Raw genomic sequence first — 22,936 nt, 5'->3', positions numbered from 1 at the left:
TTACTTAATTTTTGTTTCTCTCAGATTCCTAGACTCTCTAATGGAGTTAATAATAGCACCTACTTACCAGGGTTATAGTAAAGTTAAAATAAGTTACTGATAAAGCAATTTGTCAATCTTAGTGTCATGCAAATACTAGGTATTTAAAAAAAAACTGATTCATTCCTTTTTTAAAAAAATAAAAGTACAACAAAACAATAGCTCTGATTTAATCAGAAAGGTGTGGCATGCTTAATTTTTTTATTAAAAATTTTTTCCTGCAACTTTATAGAGTTTTCCCTGCAATGAATGAGATCATCGAGGTGTGACTGAGGAAAAGTTACATCCTCATTCCCCTTCCTACAAGGTGACTAAAGTACAGGAACTCTAATTCTCAGAAACAGTGACTCATAGTCTGTTCAAGTACATTAAAGGTCATTTGAGTAATGCCAGGAAAGGACATGGCTCTTGGCCATGGTTCCTATTCTCAGTGAATTTCAGGATTCATTGAATAGTAGGTGGAATTGTGTCTATAAACTTTGTATACTATAAAATAGTATATGGAATTGCATCTACAATCTTTATATCTGGGCCTCAGGTATACCTTGCAAATGAGTTGCTATTGAACTGATTCTGTGGCACCTGGAATGTCAGGAGCTAGAAATAAGTGACAATCCACCATTGTATCAGAGGTAGAGCTACATCTGGAGCAATGTGGGGCTGGAAGCAAGAAATTATTATATTATACAATAATCACATTTTAATGCTTATTGTAGCATTTATGGCAGGGGATGACAAGAGTAGAATATCATTAAGAAGGCACTACAGTTTTATATGACAACAGTCTGAAAAGGAGGGAACATTTGCTTTTGTCATAGTTCCATTAAGTGTACTCAGTTTGAATGACAGATGTGTAGCACGATGCTCTGTTTTTTCTCCTTTAAAGCTTTAGTAGCAGTATGGGGCTTGAACTTTTGAACTTGAGGAGTCCATACCTATTTGCAGAAGTAAATCTCCCTTCCTAGCTTATGGCATTGAAGTTTGACCTCTTGGGATTGGTATGACTAGAAGTTGATGCCACAAAAGATGGGGAAAAGAATAAATTACATGGTCAGCCCTATGTGTGTAAGAGATGTCATTCCCCGCACACACACACTCTCACTTCTACTTACATCAGTCCCTGAAGAAAGATAGATATAAACCCCAAAAAACAAAAAAGAGAGAGAGCAGAGACAGAGGGACAGAGAGAGAAGGAGATGGGGGGGGGAGAGACAGAGACAGAGACAGAGTCAGAGACAGAGACAGGGAGAAACAGAGAGAGAGAGAGAGAGAGAGAGAGAGAGAGAGAGAGAGAGAGAGAGAGAGAGAGAGAGAGAGAGAGAGAGAGAGAGAGAGAGAGAGAAATTGAGGGACAGAGATAGAGCAAAAGAAATCAAGAAACTGAATGTTAGTATAGTAAAATGGGTAAAGCACTAAAAATTAGGACACCTGAGTTGAAATTCCAACTCTGTCACTATCATTGTGAATGCGGTCAAATCACTTTTTCTTTCTGAGCCTCAGCATGGTTGTAAAGGAAGTGCATTTGTACATCTTAAAGTAGAAATTATAAATATGATTTCCTATGATAGTATACACTAAAGTCTTTTGTGATGACCACCACTAAGGCAGCTAGCTTTTCCAAGTGGATAGAATGCTTGGCCTGGTGTCAGGAGGACCTGGGATCAAATCTGGCCTCAGACACTTACTAGCCATGTGACTTTGCACTAGTCACAACCTATTTTTGCTTCAATTTCCTTAAAGGAAGTCTGTTTACTGATAAAATACAGGTCTTGCAAGTATTGAATTATTATTTATGTTAGCAAAACACAGAGAAGTATCTTATAATTAAACACTAACAGTAAAGGGCTTGTTGTCAAGAGAATAGGGGTTCAAAACCTACCTCTGAAAATAGGTGGATGATGCTGGATACATCATTTGGCCTCCATACCATAGAAAACTCTCTAGAATTTTATCTAAGTCAGAAACATTGCTGTCTGTTCTACCATAGGGTGCTCCCTTGCCATAACTTCCTTGGACTAAAGAAACTATAGATACTTCATAGAAGGTTTACTGCCATTATTCTGACACCTCTATACTCACTTCATTTCCATATTTTGCCTTATTTTTTTCAAATCATCTCTTTGTCATATTTTTCCGTTTCTTTCTGGTGAAAGTTCCCTTAATGTGATGAATCACAGGGCATTGAGATACACTCCTTAATCAAGAATTTCTTCCTTTTAGATTTTGCTATAACTAAGACCATATACATAATTATCTACCTTTCCATTCTTTCATCAATTTGCATTCAATTCCTAATTCTACCCTACTAAAATCTTGTTTAACCTGGAAAGCAGGGTCTAAAATGAAAATGCTTAGAAATAGTCTTAAAAGTCGAAATAGCAGATCATTTTGAATTTTGTATCCCCAGGGCAGTGCTTGGCATACAGTAAGTATATAATAAACATATGTTGAGTGATTGATTCTATCCATTTTTTTCCATGATGCTTTCCTATGTCCTCTTAGCTATTCCTACTTTCTCCAACTTCTACTCACAGATATTGGTCTTGATAAGGCTGAATTTATGACTTACAGCCTAACACATATTTTAACCTAAAGGGGAATTATAGAAAAAATTAAAAATAGCATCACCAGAAAATGGAAAATAAAAAAGACATTGGAAAATAAGATTTTTAAAAGATTTCAGGAATATATCAAACATTTGAATTCTACTTCCATTGGCTTAGAAGAAAGACAAGATAAAGAATGGAAGGTCAAAGAAAAAGTGAAAAATTATGAAACAAATATAACGAAAGTTCTGCCATCTGACATTTTAAGGGTGTACTGGCTTTTCTAATGCACAGAATATCATTATATGCATTTATAGTCTGGTAGTAGTTGTAATACATATGGTGCTAAGAGGTAGAAACGAGTAGCCAATGAACTGTTTGAGTACAGGTTCACCCCTTAGTTCTCTTATACAAGATTTATTGACATTGTCTCTGACATATTTTAATACAAGATATCACTCTAGTTCTTTGAATGACAAAATTATCTCTTTGTAAGTACAGCTGAGAATGAATTGTTTTTGTTGGGCTTTTTTCTTCCAGAATTAGTATTTATGAACACCGTACTTTGATTTTCAGCTATTGACATTATATACTTCAAACTTCTGTAGATAAATCTGCCTTCCTGTTCTGTGTCCTGTATAATACCTTGCTGGAAAAGAGCTCTCCCACTCCTGATGGCAATGGGGACTAGTTGGATGTTATCACTTCCTGGCTTTCAATACTTATGAGTCATCATTTGAAACTGAATAAAAAATTACCTTAAAACATCTCTTCTAGCCACATTGTTTGGAAGCATTCCATGTGTTATTTAATAACTGTTTTTATATCTTGTAATAAATTACTGTCACATCAACTTCCCATTGGACAATGCTGGTTGCCTCTTGGATTTTCTTGGTGCTAGTGATCCTATTTTGTCCTTTCATTTTAAGTCTGGCTAATCAATATATTTATAAAAAATGGCCTAAACCATTCAAGATGTTGGAGTGATTCATAAGTATCATGGAAGAGTCATGTGTAAAAAAGGGTAATAAGTTTATAGTCAAAGGACTTGAATTCAAAGTCAGACTCACCTATTTACTGTGTAACTTTGATCAAAATATTTCATTTTTCCAGGCCTTGCTTTATTTTTTTTAATTTTATTTTAAATATTTTTCCATATTTACATGACTCATTTTCTCCCCCTTCCCAGAGCCAACAAGCAATTGCATTGGGTTGTACAAATGTTACCACTTGATACCTAAGGGTTCCATATTATTCATTTTTGTCATGAAGCTATTTTTAAAGCCTAAACCCTAAATCACCTATTGATATATACGTGTGCTAACTGAGATCATATGTTCTTCTTTTGCATTTCTACTCCCATAATTCTTTCTCTCAACATGGTTAACATTCTTTCCCATAAGTCCTTCAGGAGTGTCAAGGCTTCTTGCATTGCTACTAGTAGCAAAGTCCATTACATTGGGTTGTTCCAAAATGTTGTATTTTCTGTGTACAGTATTTTACTGGTTCTGCTCATTTCACTCTACATCAGTTCATTGAGGTTCTCCTAGTTCATATAGAAGTCCTCCAGATCATCCTCCTTATAGCAAAATAGTATCCATCACCATCAGATATCACAATTTGTTCAGTCATTCCCCAATCGAGGGACAACCCTTCATTTTCCAATTTTTTTTCCACCACAGAGAGAATGACTATGAATATTTTTGTACAAGTATTTTTCCTTATTATATCTTTTGGATAGAAACCCAGCAATTGTATTTCTGGATCAAAGGGTATGCATTCTTTTAAAGTTCTTTGTGCATAATTCCAAATTACCTTCCAGAATGGCTGGATTGCTTCACAACTCCACCAGTATGCATTAGTGTTTCAATTTTGTTACACCCCCCAACATTCATTTTTTTCCTTTAAACTGTCACTTTGGTCAATCTGATAGGTGTGAAGTGGTACCGCAACTGTTCTTTTGATTTGCATTTCTCTTATTATGAGAGATTTAGAATACTTTTCATGTGTTTATTGGTAGTTTTGATTTCTTTATCTGAAAACTGCCTATTCATGTCTTTTGAGTATTTGTCAATTAAGGAATGACTTGATTTTTTGTTCTATTGACTTAGATACTTATAAATCTGAGAGATCAGACCTGCGTCAGAGGTTTTTGTTATAAAAGACTTTTCCCAATTTGTTGCTTCCCTTCTAATTTTGATTGCATTGGTTTTGTTTGTACAGAAACTTTTAAATTTAATTTAATCAAAATTATTTACGTATTGTAATGATCTCTATGTCCTACTTGGTCTTAAATTCCTTCATTTCTCATAGATGTGACAGGTATACTATTCTATGTTCACCTAATTTGTTTATGATTTCCCTATTTATATTTAAGTCATTTACCCATTCTGAATTAATCTTTGTATAGAGTGTAAACTATTGATCTAAACCTAATTTTTCCATACTGTTTTCCAATTCTACCAGCAATTTTTGTCAAATAGTGGGTTCCTGTCCATAAAGCTGGGGTCTTTGGGTCTATTGAACACTATCTTGCTACTGTCATTAACCTCAAGTCTATTCCATTGAGCCACCCTTCTGCTCTATTAGCCAGTACTATATAGTTTTGATGATCACTGTTTTATGGTATAGTTTGAAATTTCTATCCTTCACATTTTTTTCTTTAGTTGCCTCAATAGTCTTGATCTTTTGTTCTTCCAGATGAAACTTTGTAATATTTTTTTTCTAATTTTATAAAAAAAAAGTTTTTTGGTAGTTTGATAGGATATGATTGTCATTTTAATTACATTAGCTCATCCTACTCATAAGCAATTGATGTTTTTTTCTAATTATTTAGATCTACTTTTATTTATATAAGAAGTGTTTTGTAGTTATGTTCACATAATTCCTGAATTTGTCTTGGCAAGTAGATTTCCGGTTATTTTATCTGGTCTAGAGTGATTTTAAGTGGAGTTTCTCTTTCTCTTACTGCTGGGTATAGGAATACTGATGATTTATGTGGGTTTATTTTTGTACCCTGCAAATTTGCTAAAGTTATTGATTGTTTCTACTAGCTTTATAGTTAATTTTTTTTTTGGCTTCTCTATGTATACCATCCTGTCATCTGCGAAGAGTGATGGTTTAGTTTCCTCATCAACTTTGATTCCTTCAATCATTTTTCTTCTCTAATTGTTACTATTAAGTTTTCTAGTACAATATTAAATATTAGTGGTGATATAGGGCATTCCTGATTTACTCCTGATCTTACTGGGAAAGCATCTAACATAGCCCCATTGCAGATGATATTTGCTGATTGTTTTAAAGAAATATTGTTTATTATTTTTGAGGAAAGGTCCTTTTCCCTATGTTTTCTGGTGTTTACCACAGAAATAGGTGTTCTATTTTGTAAAAGGCTTTTTTTTTTAATCTTTTGAGATAATCAGGTGATTTCTATTAGTTTGGATGCAGATATGGTCAATTATGTGGATGGTTTTTCTAATATTAAACCAATCTTGCATTCCTGGCATAAACCCAACCTGATCATAGTAGATTATCCTTATGATAACTTGCTGTATTCTTTTATCTGGAGTATTAATATTTTTGTATCTATGTTCATTAAGGAGATAGGTTTATAGTTTTCCTTCTCTATTTTTGGTCTTCCTGGTTTTGGGAATCAGTAGCATATTTGTATCATAAAAAGGATTTGTTAAAACTCCTTTGCCTATTCTGTCAAATAGTATGTAGAGTTTTGGGATTAATTGATCTTTAAATGTTTGATAGAATTAACTTGTGAATCCATCTGGCCCTGGTGATTTTTCTTAAGGAGTTATTTGATAGCTTGTTCAATTTCTTTTTTGGATTTGGGATTATTTAAGTATTCTATTTTCTCTTCTGTTAATCTACGCAATTTATATTTTTGTCAATATTTATCCATTATACCTAGATTGACATATTTATTGTCATATAATTGGGCAAAATAATTCTTAATAATTGCCTTAATTTTCTCTTCATTAGAGGTGAGATCACTCTTTTCATTGATTATATTGTAATTTGATTTTCTTTTTTATTTTTCTTAATTAGATTAACCTATACTTTATCTATTTTATTTGTTTTTTTCAAAATACAAGCTCCTAATGTTATTTATTAGTTCAATAGTTCTTTTACTTTTAATTATATTAATTTATTCCTTTAATTTCTAGGACTTCCAATATGGTCTTTATCTGAAAGTTTTTAATTTGTTCTTTTTCCAGTTTTTTTTTTTAGTTGAACACCCAATTTATTAAACTCCTCTTTCTCTTTTTTGTTAATATGGGCACTCAGGAATGTAAATTTTCCTCTGAGTACTGCTTTTCCTATATCCCATAAATTTTGATATTTGTTTTCTTATTGTCATTCTTATTAATGAAATCAGTAATTGTTTCTGTGATTTTTTTCTTCAATCAACCATTTTTGGAAAATAAGATTATTTAATTTACAATTAATTTTTAATTTGCCTACCCATGTACCCTTCTAATTATAATTTTATTGCATTATGATCTGAAAAAGTTGCATTTATTATTTCTGATTTTCTGCATCTGTTTGTAATGTTTTTATGCCCCAGTACATGGTTAATCTTTGTGAATGTATTATGTGCCATTGAGAAGAAGTTATATTTCTTTTTAACCCTATTTACTTTTCTCCATATGTCTATTAACTCCAAGTTTTTCAAGATTCCATTCACATCTCTTACTTCTTTCTTATTTTTTTCTTGGTTTGATTTATCTAAATTTGATAGAGGAAGATTGAGTTTTCCCACTAATATAGTTTTACTATCAATTTCCTCCTTAAGCTCTAATAATTTCACCTTTAAAAATCTGGATGCTATACCACTTGACACATACATGTTGAGTACTGATATTTCTTCATTTTCTACTCTGCATTTTATTAAGATATAATTGTTTTCTTCATGTCTTTTAATCAGATCTATTTTTACTTTGGTTTTGTCAGATATCATTATTGCCACTTCTGCCTTCTTTTTCTCAATTGATGCCCAATAAATTCGGCTCTAGCTAGTTACCATTATCCGGTGTGTCTATCTTCTTCATGTGTGTTTCTTGTAGACAACTTATGGTACGATTTTATTATTTTAATACACTCTGTTATCTGTTTCCATTTTATGGGTAAGCTCATCCCATCCTCATTTAGAGTTATGATTATCACCAGTGTATTACCCATCATTTTTATTTCTTCTTTCAGTTTTGCCCTTTATTTTTTACTATTTCCTTCCATACCACTGCCTTGCTTTCTTCATGTATAGAAATGGGTTATTAGATGAGAGGGCTTTTCTTTTTTTTTTCTTTAAAGTAATATTTTATTATTTTGTTACTCAATTATATTAAAAATTAAATTTTTTAAAAAACTTCAGCCAGATTCTCACCTTCTCTATTTCTCTCTCTCACTTGTCCCCTGGGACTACCTGAGAAGTCAAGCAATCCAGTACAGATTTTACATGTATAATGGTATAAAACATTTTTCTTTATTAGTCATTTTGTGAAAGAGAACTTGAATAAAAGAAAAATGAATAAAGTATGTCTCAATCTGCTTTCAGATTCCTTCAATTCTTTCTCTGGAGGCAGATGGCATTTTTCATCATTGGACCTTGAGGATTCTCTTGGATCACTGTATTGCTTAGAATAGTTATCCTCATATAATACTGCTGTTACTTATATACAATGTTCTCCTAGCTCTTCTCACTTCACTTTGCATCATGATGTTCATGTAAGTCTTTCTAAGTTTTTCAGTCAGATGTTATCTAATGTATTTTGGGCCCTAAGTCTCATATTTTTATAATTAAGTCAGACCTTAAAGATTTTATCATTTATAATTTAGTAGTAGAAATAAAATGCATCTACAGACTTAAACATTATTTTCCACCTTTATTTGTTCATGAGGTTATTTTTCATTGGGTAAATAAAATCTATTTTCTTTTACAAAATGATGAATTAAGAAATAAATTTTGCATGACAGCCCATGTATAATCTGTATCATATTCCCTGCTGTCTTGGGGGGGGGAGGGCAGAAGAGATAGAAGAAGGGAGAATATGAGAATTGTTAAATTCAGAAAACAATTATTTAAAAATTGTAATGACATTTAATATGTAATTGAAAAGAAATAAAATATATCCAAAAGACTATTATACACAGTAGAGTATGATAAAAAAAAAAGTACTATGAACAAGGAATTATGTGACTTTTTAGTAAGGAGAAAGAATTTCCAACCATGGAAATTTAAAAAAAAAGTTTTCTTAGAGGAGGTGATATTTGAGTTAGGCTTCAAAGAAAGAACTAAAGAAAGAAGATATTCTAGCATAAAAACAATATAAACAAAAGCACAGTGGGGAGAGATTATAGGAACATTTTTGGAGATGTGATATAAATATTGCTTGTCAGAGAAGAGGATGAAAAAGGAAGAATGTGAATTAAAATTAGAGAAAAAGGCCAGAGTCAAATTATAAAGGCCTATGAATGCCAGATAAGAGAAGTTGAAGTTTTTGATAAGCAATATAATGGAATTGAGGTATGGCATAGAAATAAAAGATATCTAAACTCACTTCTAAGCCCACTAAGACTTTTAGGTTAGCCTGAATTTACCATTATATGTTTATGTTGATCAATGAGCTGGGCCAAGAATTGTAAGAGAACAAGTAAATTGCTTTCAGGAAACTGAAAAGTTACTTTATTAATTGCAAGCTCATCATGAAAACAAATCCCATCTTTCTAATATTATCATTTTATTAATGTTGATGTATAATGGTGAGATATAGAATGCCACAGTCTGTGAACCAAAAATTAGAAACATAAAAAGGATGGTAGAGGGCTACATGGTGGGCATGTACATACCATGTATGATCAAGGAGTAATTAATTGCAAACAAAACAAAACAAAATAATCACAGGAGTAAAAGACATAATTTAGAGACTGTATGATAAGAAAAGAAATGAGGTTGAGCACTTTTTTAGTGCTAAGGATGACTAGACAGTCAGATTGATCCATTCACACCTAGCCCAATGATTTTGGGAGCAAACAAGGATTTCCTTCAGTAAGTTGAATGTTATATAATGAATCTCACAAAATAGTCAGGAATAAACCAGTTGCAATCTGCACCCCAAGATAGAACTTTTGAATCAATGAAATTCCATATTTATTTGAATGTTCATGCTGTAATTTGATAACATTAAAAAACATAAAATGCTACCATGTATCAGAATTTGAATTTGTTCATCAAGAAGAGTTTATGACAAATACTCTTCATTTCCTTTTATTTAAATAGTGCCTGACTAGTAACATCAGGGAATGATTGCTCAGATTTCAATGAAAATTTGGCCAATACCTTAATATTGGACATGGAATACATAACATTATTTAAGTGAACTTAAAACAAGTTTAATAATTAGGAATGAAATAATCATTACTATATTAATATCAACATGAAATTATGTCTTTGTAATATTCCCCAAGGATCTATGTTTTTAGTGGAAATATTTTTTATCAATTTTATTGGCAAAAAAAATTATCAGATTGAACAAATATGCAGATGACTTAGCAATGGAAGGAATAACTAAGACAGATGGATGACAGGATACAAAAAAAAAGATCTTCAATAGCTCAAATGCTTTGTTGACTCTAATAAGATAAATGTAAAGTCCTATTGTTTACACTATCAGTTTCAAAAGAAACAGAAGATATGGCTAAAATAGCAAGATAGTGGTTTAAACAAGATCTGGAGAATTTAATGGACTGAAAACTCATTGTGATCCAACAGTTAGAATTGACTGGCAAAAATTTTGGAAGCACATTATTTTTGAAGATGAAAAAACTTGAGTGCATGCCAAAAGAGGGTTAAGTTTAAAGGAATCAGCAATATTTAGCCTGCAGAAGAAAAGACTGGGGGCAAGGCACATGGAGGAAGTTTTGTTGTGCTTGGCCTCCCAGAGATGAACTGGGGCAAATGGGTTAAGATCAGACAGAATCTGATTTCAGAGAGATGTAAAGGAATTTTCCCTAATAAATTTTTAAGTAGTCTCTAAGTGACATGTACTACTTAAATGGATAAATAGGTTTTTCCTATCTAGAAATTTTAACTTGATTTCTTGATGACTATTTTGAAAAGAATTTTGGAGAAGACATTCAGAAATAAGTTAGACTAGATAAACTCTGAAGTTCTTTCTTTGAGATCTTATTCCTTCCATTTTATCAGCAAATCCTATTTCAGTGTTTCTTAAGAATAAACTGTGGAATTATAGGGATGGTTTAATAAACCATAAAGAATGAAAGTATTGTCATTTAGAGTAAGGCACCTCACTCTCTTTGAAGAAAGGTGGAAAGTATATTGGGGCTTGAGTTGGGAACTGGTCATTCTAGTATAAAGTTTCTGATTACCTCTTCTGCTTTGATCAATTTTAGAATACAAAGTAGCCTCTATGAAAAGGAGTGTGTCCCTCTTTGAGGAGATGGCATGAACTTTCTTGCTATGATACTTATTGCTTGGTCATATCCATTGAAGTTTACTCATTGAATTGGATGGTTTTTGGTAAATAAACAACTTGAGGTGATTCAATCCACCTCCTCATAACAATGTCTACCAATAAGGAAGTCTTACTTTTGCCAAAGGAGATCCACATGATATACCATCACGTCAATAAGAAGGAAGATACACTTAGATTTAAAAGACACTTTTGGCTCTCAAAAAGGGTATTTGATCATTTGAAAGAGGCCATTGACCCAATTTATTGGTTACTGCTAGCTTAATTCATAAATTGATAATTCTGAGGTGCTTGGTTTGCCTGAGATGGCCAGTGATGTATTTTTATTAACAGTTATATGCATCACTGTTAATACATTTTTATCTTGCCATGAAGAAAAAAGCATGTCTCAGTTTGCCTCAGTGTCATTTTACTGTCCACAGAAGTAATCCAAGTCCTACACAAGATTTAAATGAAAAATGCTTCATTCTATTCTGTTTGTGACAAATTACTTGGCCTCTCTCAGATGCAGTTCCCCTTTCTATAAAATATAGGTTTGGTCCAAGTGACCAAAGATGATTTCTACATTTCTAAATCTATAATCCTACAGGGCACCTCGATAGCATGGTAGAGTGAGCACTGGGCCTGGAGTCAGGAAGATTAATCTTAGTAAGTTCAAATCTGGCCTCAGACATTTACTGATTGTGTGACCCTGGGCAAGTAATTTAACCCTGTTTGCCTCAGTTTCCTCTTCCATAAAATGAGCTAAAGAAGGGAATGACAAGCTATGCTCGTATCTTTGACAAGAATATTCCAAAAGGGGTTGTGAAGAGTCAGACACAGCTGAAGCAAATCAATAACAACAAATAGTCCATCTGTAAGCAAATTAAACAATCTTCACTTGAGAAGGCTCATAAGGAGGAAAGGGTGTGAAGGGGAGTTGGAATTATGACAATAGTTTGTTTTCTACTTGACTTTTAAAGCCCTTCATAGTACAACCCCATCTTATCTTTTCTTTTTTAACCCTTACCTTCCATCTTAGAATTGCTAGTAAGTATAGGTTCTTCTGGCAGAAGTATAAGGGCTAGGCAATTGAGGATAAGCAACTTGCCCAGGATCACACAACTAGGACATATCCACCTAAATGCCCCCTCTGGACATCTTGTATTTTACTTCCCTCTTCTAGTCCACAATCCAGTGACGTTGGCAGTCTTGCTATTCCTTGTACAAGGTACTCCATCTCCCAAATTCATGTTTTCATCAACTTTTTTCTCATGCCTACAATTTTCTTTCTCTTCTCCTTTACTATCTCCACTCCCTCCAGTCTCAGCTAAAGTCTTACTTTCTTTAAGTACTTTTCCAACTCTCCATAATGCCAATGTCTTTTCTCTGAGATGGTCTCTAGTATATCTTGTTTATATGTTGCTTGCACATAATTGGTTGCATTCTGTCTTCTCTCTTAGATTTTGAATTCCTCGAAAGAGGGAGAACTGTTTTTGCCTTCTTTGCATCTCTAGCACTTAGCAGAGTGCCTGGCACAGAGTATGCACTTAATAAATGCTTTTTGACTTGATTTAATTAGATCTTCTAGTGAAGTTAACACTATTTTTTTCCTTTCCTTGTTCACTCTGGTCTTATCTTTGGTGCTTCTGACACTTTCCATTATCCTAGCCTCTAGACTCTATCCAAGCAGAAACAGCTTTAATATTTTTACATTGCAAAAGATACTTTCTGTGGCTTCAGTGCCACCTTGATGTTCATTTATATCCACACATTAAAGAGCAGATTATCATTAATTATGTGCTAAAAACGTTCATGGCAAGAGACTCCAAATGACAAAACATTTGCTTTTGTCACCGTTCTATTCAGTGAACCCCGCTTGAACCATGGAGCTGTGTGACACTTTGATCTGTTTTTAATTTGCAAAACAAGGTCTAGGATCATGACAGTGATTTTATTTTGCACATTATTTTCTGGATCATCATGATGATGTTAATGAATTTTTTTGAACCAAACTGTTTTTTATTGGGTCCACAACCTATTTATTGCATATTAAGAAAAAATTTCTTGTTAACATTATTTAATCTACTGTCTATTCAATAAGATAATAAAAAGGACTGTTTAAGAGCATCACTGTTTAAATCAGAGTTCAAATAGTCCTATTTTAATACCATTTCTAACTAATTTGAGTGGGAATGGGAAGAAATAAATATAGAACATTGTAAGACTATGCATTTCAATTATGGACACACATACACACACACACACACACACACACACACACACACACACACACAAATGGTGCTTTACCAGCCAAGGCTGAAAGAGCCCAGTGACACTTCACTGTAGAAATGACAAGAGCCTTACTGCCTACTCCTTAATTATGTAGAAAGGTGAAACACCTTCTAAGGATTATTTTCTAAGGGAAAAACCAATGAGAATATGCATTGTTAATACCAATAAAATTGTCTACTGGTAATTGTCTGGGTGCATTAAGAGGCACTTCAACACTATTTGGCATATTCCTCAAGACTTATAAGAATAAATGGTATTATTTGGACTCATCCTTCCAGAAAACAGGCAACAAATATCAAAACAATCAGGTTGATTCCCTTAACTTTACTTTTTAGAAGTTAGATCATCTGCCATTTGTAGAAAGAAGACTCCTAAGATCTGTTTACAGGCAGAATTTTCCATTCTCCTTTCCTTTGTTGGCCTGATGATATGTTTCCATCAAAGCTTGAGTTTTAAAGGCTTTCCTAAAGAGGCAATAGGATTAATGTTAGTACTTTCCCTTTATCTCTAATTAATACTGCTTTGGGTTATCTAGCCTTTGGATGACCATAAGAAGGACACAGAAATCTTTGGACATAGCAACAAAAAACAAGCATATATCACTTTATGTTCTCATAAGTAATTTCATATAAAGCATATAAAGACATTATGGTCAGTGGTAATAGAGAAGAAATTAGCCACTTCTTTTTATAGTCTAAAATCCATATAAAACAAGAAAATAAAACTATGAAGTATACACATCACTTCATCATTAAACATTTAATTGAGAATAGAATGAAGCATAAAAATAGAATTCCATGCCTAGCACTGTGCCTGGTATATATTAGGTGCTTAACAAATATTTATTATTTAATAAAACAAACAAATGGAAAGAACTTGAACTCAAAGCATAGTTAATAGTGAGATCTAGAAAGGTCCCTTACTGATCTATTTAATGATAATGAAATTAATGTCCAGAAAAATTGTGATTTGGCCATGATTGTATAAGCTAGTTAGTGCCACAGGCTAGACAAGAATCTATACTTCAAGATATTCAATTCAGTGCTCTCTGCATGTGTAATGCCTAGATTTTAAACAATAAAAAATATGAGACCATTTCCCTCAGAACATTGTTACTAACAGATGTAGGTATGGGCTAACAAAGAATGGATTTTTTACCTGCTTCCTAGTGCAAGTTTAGTACAATCTGATTTTTCTTTTTACAGGAAACTAGATCCTTTTTTCTGATTGGTCTTATGGTTCAGTCTTTGGACCTCCCATGACAATCCTCATTGGTGGATATTTCAAAAGAGGAGGTGGACTTAGAATCTTCAACTACTCTCTCATTATTTTGTCATAGGAGAGGTAGATCTTTGACCAAATAAAGATAACACTAAGACATACCTTACTTTCACAAGCTAGGTGAACATGGCTGGTCTACCTTACTTTCAAATGCAGCAAAACTTAATATAGATAACCAGCCTCACATTCAAATGACATTACTGTAATCCTATCAAAATCCTTACAAAAGACAGAAAGTCCAGTTTGATAGCTTGGAGCCTTGGAATGACCTTGGCTTCAAAACAGACTATTTCAGTCTGAACTTGGAAAGCTAAGGGAAAAATGATTTCACATGGAAATATTACTAATAAATAATGCAATTCCATATTCATTTTTTCTCACACCAACTAGAAATTTTTTATACTAATTACCTGAACATGTTTATATACTAATGCTAATAAACTTAAAGTTATGGACATCCACCTGAGAATGTGGTTTTTTAAAAGAAATTCTGAACTGGTGTCAGGTCCTTGCTCTATTATTAATGAGCTCCACTATCTTTGGCAAGTTATTTCAACTCTCTAATGTACTTTGTGTCTATCTCTTGAATAAGATGATTGGATGAGATAATTCGTTCCAGTTGTAGAATTTGACATATTTTAACTGATCAAGCTCCAGTTCTGATCATTAATTTATTCAAGGAAAAGTAATTTCCATGGAGAAGAGAGCTGCTGTCCCTGACTAGCAGTTGAATGTAAAAACCACAGGAAATGCATTGCCCCCAACATGACCAACTTCTCCACTTCCTCCTCACCTGCTACCCTCAGAAGCTGTCCTTAGGAAAACACAATCTAATGAGTGCCCCAGCAGGTGCTATGGTCCCTGCTTCCTCAGTAGCCAGAGCTACTGAAAATCCGTGAAATCCTTCTGTCCACTAAAGAAAATGGTTAAACATTTACAAAAGTATATTGTTAAATAAAAAGTACATTAGAAATGCATTGCATGTATTTTGATACTCCACTCTAAAAACCATTGGACCTTTCCATCCAAACGATAGCCTAAATCTATGTATTGCCTCTTTCTATTGCTGTATCTGTAAAATAATAGCTCTCTATATATCTATATCTTCTATTTATATTTATCTCTCATCTATCTTCTATTTCTCTATCATTTGATCTCTTTCTCCTGTCTTTCACTTATCTAATTATTTTTATCTATCATCAGATCTCCTATCATTTATCTATGTCATCTATTCATATATCTATCTCAGCTTTTCTCTACCCAGCTGCTTATTAGAATGAGAGCTCCTTGAGAAAAAGGACTCTCTTCCTTTTCTATATGTTTTCCTAGTGATTAGCCAGTCCTTTGCACATAGCAAAAATTAAGTAAATGTTTTTTTTTTCATTCATTCATTTTGCCTCTCTGGGCTTGTTTTTGTATTTGTATAATGGGGATAATAATAGTTGTACTATCTATCTCACAGAGCTACTATGGGGAAAATGGTTTGTGAACCTTATAAAATGCTACATAAATACAAGTATTTCTCCAAAGTCATTTCCTTGCTTTGGTCCTCACTATTTCACTTTATTTTAGTTGTTAAGTAATCAAAATACTTGCATACCACTTTCATACTGATTTACAGCTAAATAAAAGCAACCTTTTCTCCTAAATTCTTCTGGACTGATTTTTTTTAAGTCTTAAAGAAAAACAAGCTTCTTTCTCAGCTGGCTCTCTTAGAGCAGGGGTCCCCAAGCTTTTTACACAGGGGACCAGTTCATTGTCCCTCAGACTGTTGGAAGACCAGACTATTAAAAAAAAACAACAACAACCTATAAACAAATCTGTATACCACTGTCTGCAGCGCTGGCTATGATGGGCCTGCCACCACTATACTGGGCAGCAGTATACACAGTGCAGAATCCCCTCTCCCAGATCACTACTCACCATGCTGACATCTTCTATTGTGCATCCACATAATCCTTTGTGAGGTGCCTCGTTCTCCTTCAGTTACTCTCAGAATAAGGCACCATGCAAAGCATTATGTCACTGGAAGTAGTACTGTACGTGAGTGATGCCATGCTTTGCCAAACTGCCACATATTAAACTCCTCTCACTGACCATCAATGAAAGAAGTGCCCCTTCCAGAAGTGCGGTGGGGGCCAGATAAATAGCCCCAGGGGGCCATATGTGGCCTGTGGACCATAGTTTGGGGACCCCTGTCTTAGAGATTCTTTGGCTCTCTTTGTTTTTTGTATTATTCCCCTCCCCCCCCACTTCTTGCTTTTTGTATTTTGTGCTTGCAATGATTTTATCTGTCCTTGATCTTTCCAATAAACTTGGACTTTGATTTTCTATGTAAATGGACAATATGAGGCAAGCAATGTGTTCTGAAAGATCACTGGAATGAATGGAGTCAGAGGACTTGGGTTCAAATACACACTTTTCCATTTACGCCATGTATAACCATGTGCAAATATTCAACTTCTTTGGGCTTTACTTTTTTCACCTATAAAATGAGATAATTGGGTTAGATAATCTCTAAGGACCCTTCCATTGCTAAATATGCAACTCAAACAGCTTGATTTGTTTTTTAACCATGGACAGAGTATTTTAATTCAAAATCATGTTTTAAATTCAAATCATCAGATGAACTATTTCTAAAACATTAAGCAAAGAGAAGAAATTTATAAATAGGTCTTTTAACAGAGTAGACAAAAGGTGAGGGCTTTTTGCTTTTTCAAATCTCAGAAGCTCTGGCTTACTCCTGAAGTGTCAGAATAGGAAAAACTGGTTAATCAGCAAGGTTTGGCTTTTCAAAAAATTGAGGGAAATAGACACACCAAGTTAGACGGAAACAGAAGATTTAATATTAGTAATGTTTAGACAGATGCCTGTGCATAAGATTTCTTTCAAAGCAGCAGGCACTAGACCTATCAGTAAAATAAAAAAAAAAAAGTTACCTCAGGTGGGCATTGGTAGCTTTCAGTGGATCATAGCCCACTGTTTAAACTGATTTATTTCTCTGATAGGATTCTCTAAGTAGCATGAGAGAAGCTGCCAAACATTCCATTAGAGTAACAAGTTCAACATGTTAACATGGAAAAAAATCACTGATAAAGAAGATACATTGGTAAGATGAATACTATTAGAGTAATAAATGAGTTAGGAAGGCAGATAAGTGTCAGATCTATCAATAGGTAAGGAAGGACTCCATTATCAACAAGTACCCCTATAATATGCTTATAGATGACCAAATACAATGATGGGAAGTTGGATTGTTATGCCAAACCCAAGTCTGCTCATGTGGAAACCCCCTTTTTTCCTTATTTCTCACTATTTTTCTTAGTGAATAGTGAGCTAAACTTTCAATTAAGAATACTTGATTTTAAATCTTACTAACAGTGATCCTAAGCAAGTCATTCAATCTCTCAGAGACTCAAATTTCCTCATCTGTAAAAAGGGGATAATAACACCTAATCCACATTATTATTTTGTAGATCAAATGGAAAAAAAAACATGTATAGAGTACTTTATAAACTGTAAAGCACTATAAAATGCTAGCTATTACCATTCACTCCTAGGATATAGACTAGAATCATGCAAGATAGGAAGACATGGATTATTTGTAATTTGTGTTTTTTGTAGAAAGTATTGATAAAAGTCACAAATCTAGAGAATCATCAAGTATCTACTCCCTTTTAAACACATATCTCTTGCTTTTGCTTTTGAAATTGCATCAGTACTAAGGAACCCTCTGTGCATCATGATGGCATTATGGATAGTCAGGCAGAAGAGTGGACAGAACTGTAATCAAGAAGATCTAAGCTCAAATTTGACTTTTTTTTTTTGTGATCCTAGGAAAGTTGCTTAACTGCTGTCTGCCACAGGTTCCTTATCTGTAAAATATTATGCCCATAATACATATGCACCTACCTCTGATGGGTGTTTTGAGGATTAAAATTTTAAAGCACTTTGCAAAGGTAAGTCTCCATCATTTAGCCATGACAATGATGATAATGTCCCAGGTTTTTTCTATTTTTTCCTTCCTTTATCTTCTAATATATAGTTAGATAACAGTTTAGTTTGGACTTAACCTAGGACTAAACTCCTAACTACAAGTCCAATGCAATCTCCGTTAGACTATAAGACTGACTCAGCAGAAATATCTTGGAAGAATGACCTTTTGCAGAGATTTTAAAAAATCAGTCCAACTTAATTATGCATACATAAATAAACTCTAGTTACAGAAGATTGTGAATACATGCATTCATTCATGTTCAGCCTACCTTATATTAGGACAGGAATAAGGATTGAATCTATGATTTCATTGGTATAAGAACTTCTCATTTAATATTGACACAGGCCAGACTTTTGATCTGCAACTTATAGAATTATCTAGAACAAAAATTATAAAATTGATGTCCAATATAGCAACATATCTCTGACAACACTTCTGAGTAATGAGAGTAGGGAAAGAGGGTAGATAAAAACCAGATTTAAATGTATTTGGGAAAAATTTAACCAAATTTAAAATATAATAGAACATAGATAATGTTAATGTGTGGTTTTCTAAATAAATATGCAGCTTACAAGGATTCTTTTATATAGTTTAGTGACTCCACTTCTCTGTGTGTTTAATAGCACTAACCTAAAGCCCTAATGGGTTAGTTGATTTGCTAAGGGTCATGCAACCAATATATGTGAAAGTCTGGAATAGAATCTAGATCTTCTCACCTGTAAGGCAAACTTGGTATCCATGATATCATGGTGCCTCTCTCCATCATGTATCATATATATTAGAATATCCAGATTATTAACATTTAGTATTTTAAGGCAAACCACAATTTTCCCATGACAGATCAAAATTAACTACCTCTAATACTAACAATTAACTTAGTGGTCAATGCTAACTCTTGTCATGTGAGGCATTACTATGCCAGTCATATACAATCTCACCATCCCTCAAAAGTCTCACTTGTCAAGAGCCCTCAAAAGTCAGGAGAGTATTAATAAAGAAAACAGAAAAGAGGGATTGGAATGCCACTTTTCCTTTAATGATATTTAATGTCATTGAAACCATTTTAATCAATATTCCTAATATGGAGTGTTTTGTTTGTTTTTCTTAAAAGGTGATGCAATTTCCGATGCCCATCAGAGACAGGAACACAAATTCCCTCTAGGTTTGTCCAGATCTATTCAAGCATTCATGGATATACCTAAATAATGAATAGAGTTTGTCTTCTTCTTAAGAATACACATCTCAACCCATACTTGCAGTAGCACCCCTGACAAGTAGTCATCTAGTATTAACATGAAGATCTCTCTCTTTAGATAGAAGAAATTCAATTTAATTCATTACACCTTTATTTAACACTGTACTTATTTATTCTATTACTCCAGAGACACTATGGTATAATTTAAAGATTGCTGGTAACGGGAGTCAAAGGACTTGGGTTCAAATCGCTTATTTTGAGACTTAGCTATGCTATCTTGGGAAAGTCACTTTAGCTTCTCTGAGAGTCAGTTAATTCACCTATAAAGTAGGGGAGTAGAATTATATGACCTAGCTCTAAATTTATGCTCCTATGATTGTGTGCCAGTTTCTAGAAATACATATGCAAATACAAATAGTCCCTACTCTGAAGAAACTTACATTCTAGTAAAGGGAAAAACCTATGTACTATAATACTAATTGTATACAGAATATATAATCAATTATCATTTATTAAATACCTACTATGTGCCAGGTATTGTGCTAAGCTGAGGTACTGTGCTAAGATATAAGAAGTCAATATAATAAATATTCAAACATCATTTATTAAATATCTACTATACTAAAATAAAGTCATTTTTGGTGGGGATCATTACCACCTGATGAATATCATTCAATTTTGAGTACCCTAATTGTTTGAATGTTTTTCCTAACATTTGGGCTATATTTGCAGCTTGGCAACTTATCCATTGTCTGGATTTTACACCTTCACTCTAATTCTTCATTTATATCAAAGCACTTCAAACAATTGATAGCTGTTGTGTCTTACAGGCTCTTCCTTAGGATAAACATTCCTGGGTTCTTCTCCCTATGGAACTGAACTTCACATGGCATGAATTTGACACTCTTTTCATTATGGTTACCAATCTCCAGATGCCCTTTAATTTAGTCATATCCCTCTTACAGCACTATACCCATAACTGAAAATGGTATTTCAAAAGTAATCAGGAGTGGCCAGAGTAAAATAAAGCTATTACCTTCTTAATATTTTGAAGTTATGCCTTCTAATGCCAATAAATATCATGTTATCTTTGGGGCTACCTTGCCCTATTGGTCATTTATAGTGAGCATACACTCCATTAAAGCCCTGAGTTCTTTTTCAGACAACCTGTTTACATACACTGCCCCATCTTGACAAATCTCGAGAGTTGATATCTTAAACTCAGCTTAATATTTTATATTTATTTCTTTAAACTTCATCCTATTAGATTCTATCCAATAATCTCTAGAATGTATTTATTAAATTCATGAAGTACACAAAAGGACTGAGAAAGTTTGTTAGTCAAAACTCATGAACATAAACGATTAAACCCTGGTGACACAGCTACCATTTTTTGCAAATGAGGATGAATACCAAAATATCTTACAGCCAAAAATAAATGAATGCTAACTATACTCTATAGAAGGAACCACATAACAACTAGGGCATTAAAATATTAGGTTTTTGTTTGGCAATAGGATACAATTCAGTTTATATTTATTAGGCACCTCCAAACTGAACACACTATGCTAGGCAGTTTTGGGAGTGATAACTCTTTGTCCCCGCATATCAGACAAACAAAAATCTGCTAATTGATAAGGTAGAAAAGGAAAAATGCCAAAACAACAACAACTACCAAAATACAATGGGATTCCATGGGTAGAGATCAAAGAGAGATGCCTATGTAATCAAATAACTTAAAAAAAAAAACTATAGCCATTACACAGCTAAGCTATTATTTTATATGGTAAATGGGCTTTAATAAAGCCTTCAAGTATCAATACATCTGATTGAGGCAGAAATTCATTCATACTGAAATAATTAATAATTAATCCAGAGAAGATGAATGTAAAAGACAATAAAAGGTTCATATTGTGTAATTGTTCTTTTGGGTTCAAGTTAGGACATAACATGCATAACATGCACACACAATGATGGATTTATACACACACCGATATATCTATATCTATATCTATATATGTATATATATATATATATATATATATATACATACTCATGTGTGGAGAGTCAAGAAAACCATGGTGTGTACTGTTCCAAAGGGATTAATAAATCTGCTGCTTCCAGGCAAGGGAGGAAAGGATACAGCTTCACTGTGGGAAAAGATTTGTGGAGATCAAAATGAGAATGCAGATTGGTGTGTCACAGGTTTCATGAGGACATAGCCAAAAGAGAGAGTGAAGAGCCAGTAGTTTTTTTAAAGGACTTTTTACTCTCTCCTAGGACAACTAGAAACAAAGGTAAAATATATCTGATGCTACACTGTAATCTGATCACTGAGAGGAAATTAGGCACTCTGGATCCTCTGACACGCTACTTCTAAATCCTTTTTCAAAGCACTAAGTATATTTTATGAAAACCTTCCCTGGCATGAGAGAATACTCTCTCTTTAACATGAATGCACTAAACCAGAGATGTCTTCTGTTTTCCACAAGTGTTCTTTACAAATAATTTTTGCACAGTCTGAGCTCCTGGGTGACGTAGTTTCTTTTTGACTTTCTCACAATGACCTGTCACTTTAAGCTATGATACTAGAGGGTCTGAATGGTATAACTCAGTTAAAACCACCTGTATAAAGGTTCTATAAAATGATCTGTGTCCCTTCCTTGATCTTTGGCTCTGGACAGGTTTTTCCCCTCACCAGGCTGAAGAATTCCCCTGAATTCTGTTTAAAGATGTATAATGCCTTTTTTTTCCCTTTTATTTTCAGTAGCAGTAATTTTACTTTGATCTCAGAGCAGCCAAACCATTAGACATAAGCATGCTCATAAGCAAGGTACAAGGCAGGCAATGTCTGTGATTTCTAGTAGAAGGTCATAACCCAGAATTTTTTTTAAATAACTATTACAATGAGGAACAGAGAACAGCCACAAAAGGAATAGTTATAATTTATGCCTGACTTACTTCAGCAGAATATAGTTTATTTATAAACTGCTTATGGCAAACTCTGTGTGCCCCTGTTCTATGCATGTGCTGAACTGTCTTCTGGTAAATTATTTAAATTACACCTAGCAGTAATTCCTGAGGACTTTCATACTTCATTTTC

At 33.5% G+C, this 22,936-nt stretch overlaps 1 long non-coding RNA gene across 1 annotated transcript; it reads right to left on the bottom strand.

Annotated features, from left to right (window-relative positions):
* Positions 1-13,669: 13,669 nt before the first annotated feature.
* On the bottom strand, positions 13,670-14,644 carry LOC103097958 (uncharacterized). The gene is made up of 2 exons (XR_462772.3): positions 14,519-14,644; positions 13,670-13,824 (listed from the first exon to the last, which is right to left on the bottom strand). It is a non-coding gene; the product is annotated as an uncharacterized LOC103097958 (long non-coding RNA).
* Between the last annotated feature and the right edge of the window lie 8,292 nt (positions 14,645-22,936).

This window comes from Monodelphis domestica, chromosome 2, assembly GCF_027887165.1.
Source record: "Monodelphis domestica isolate mMonDom1 chromosome 2, mMonDom1.pri, whole genome shotgun sequence".
Lineage (NCBI taxonomy): Eukaryota > Metazoa > Chordata > Mammalia > Didelphimorphia > Didelphidae > Monodelphis > Monodelphis domestica.
This window is presented reverse-complemented; position numbering and strand designations above follow the sequence as displayed.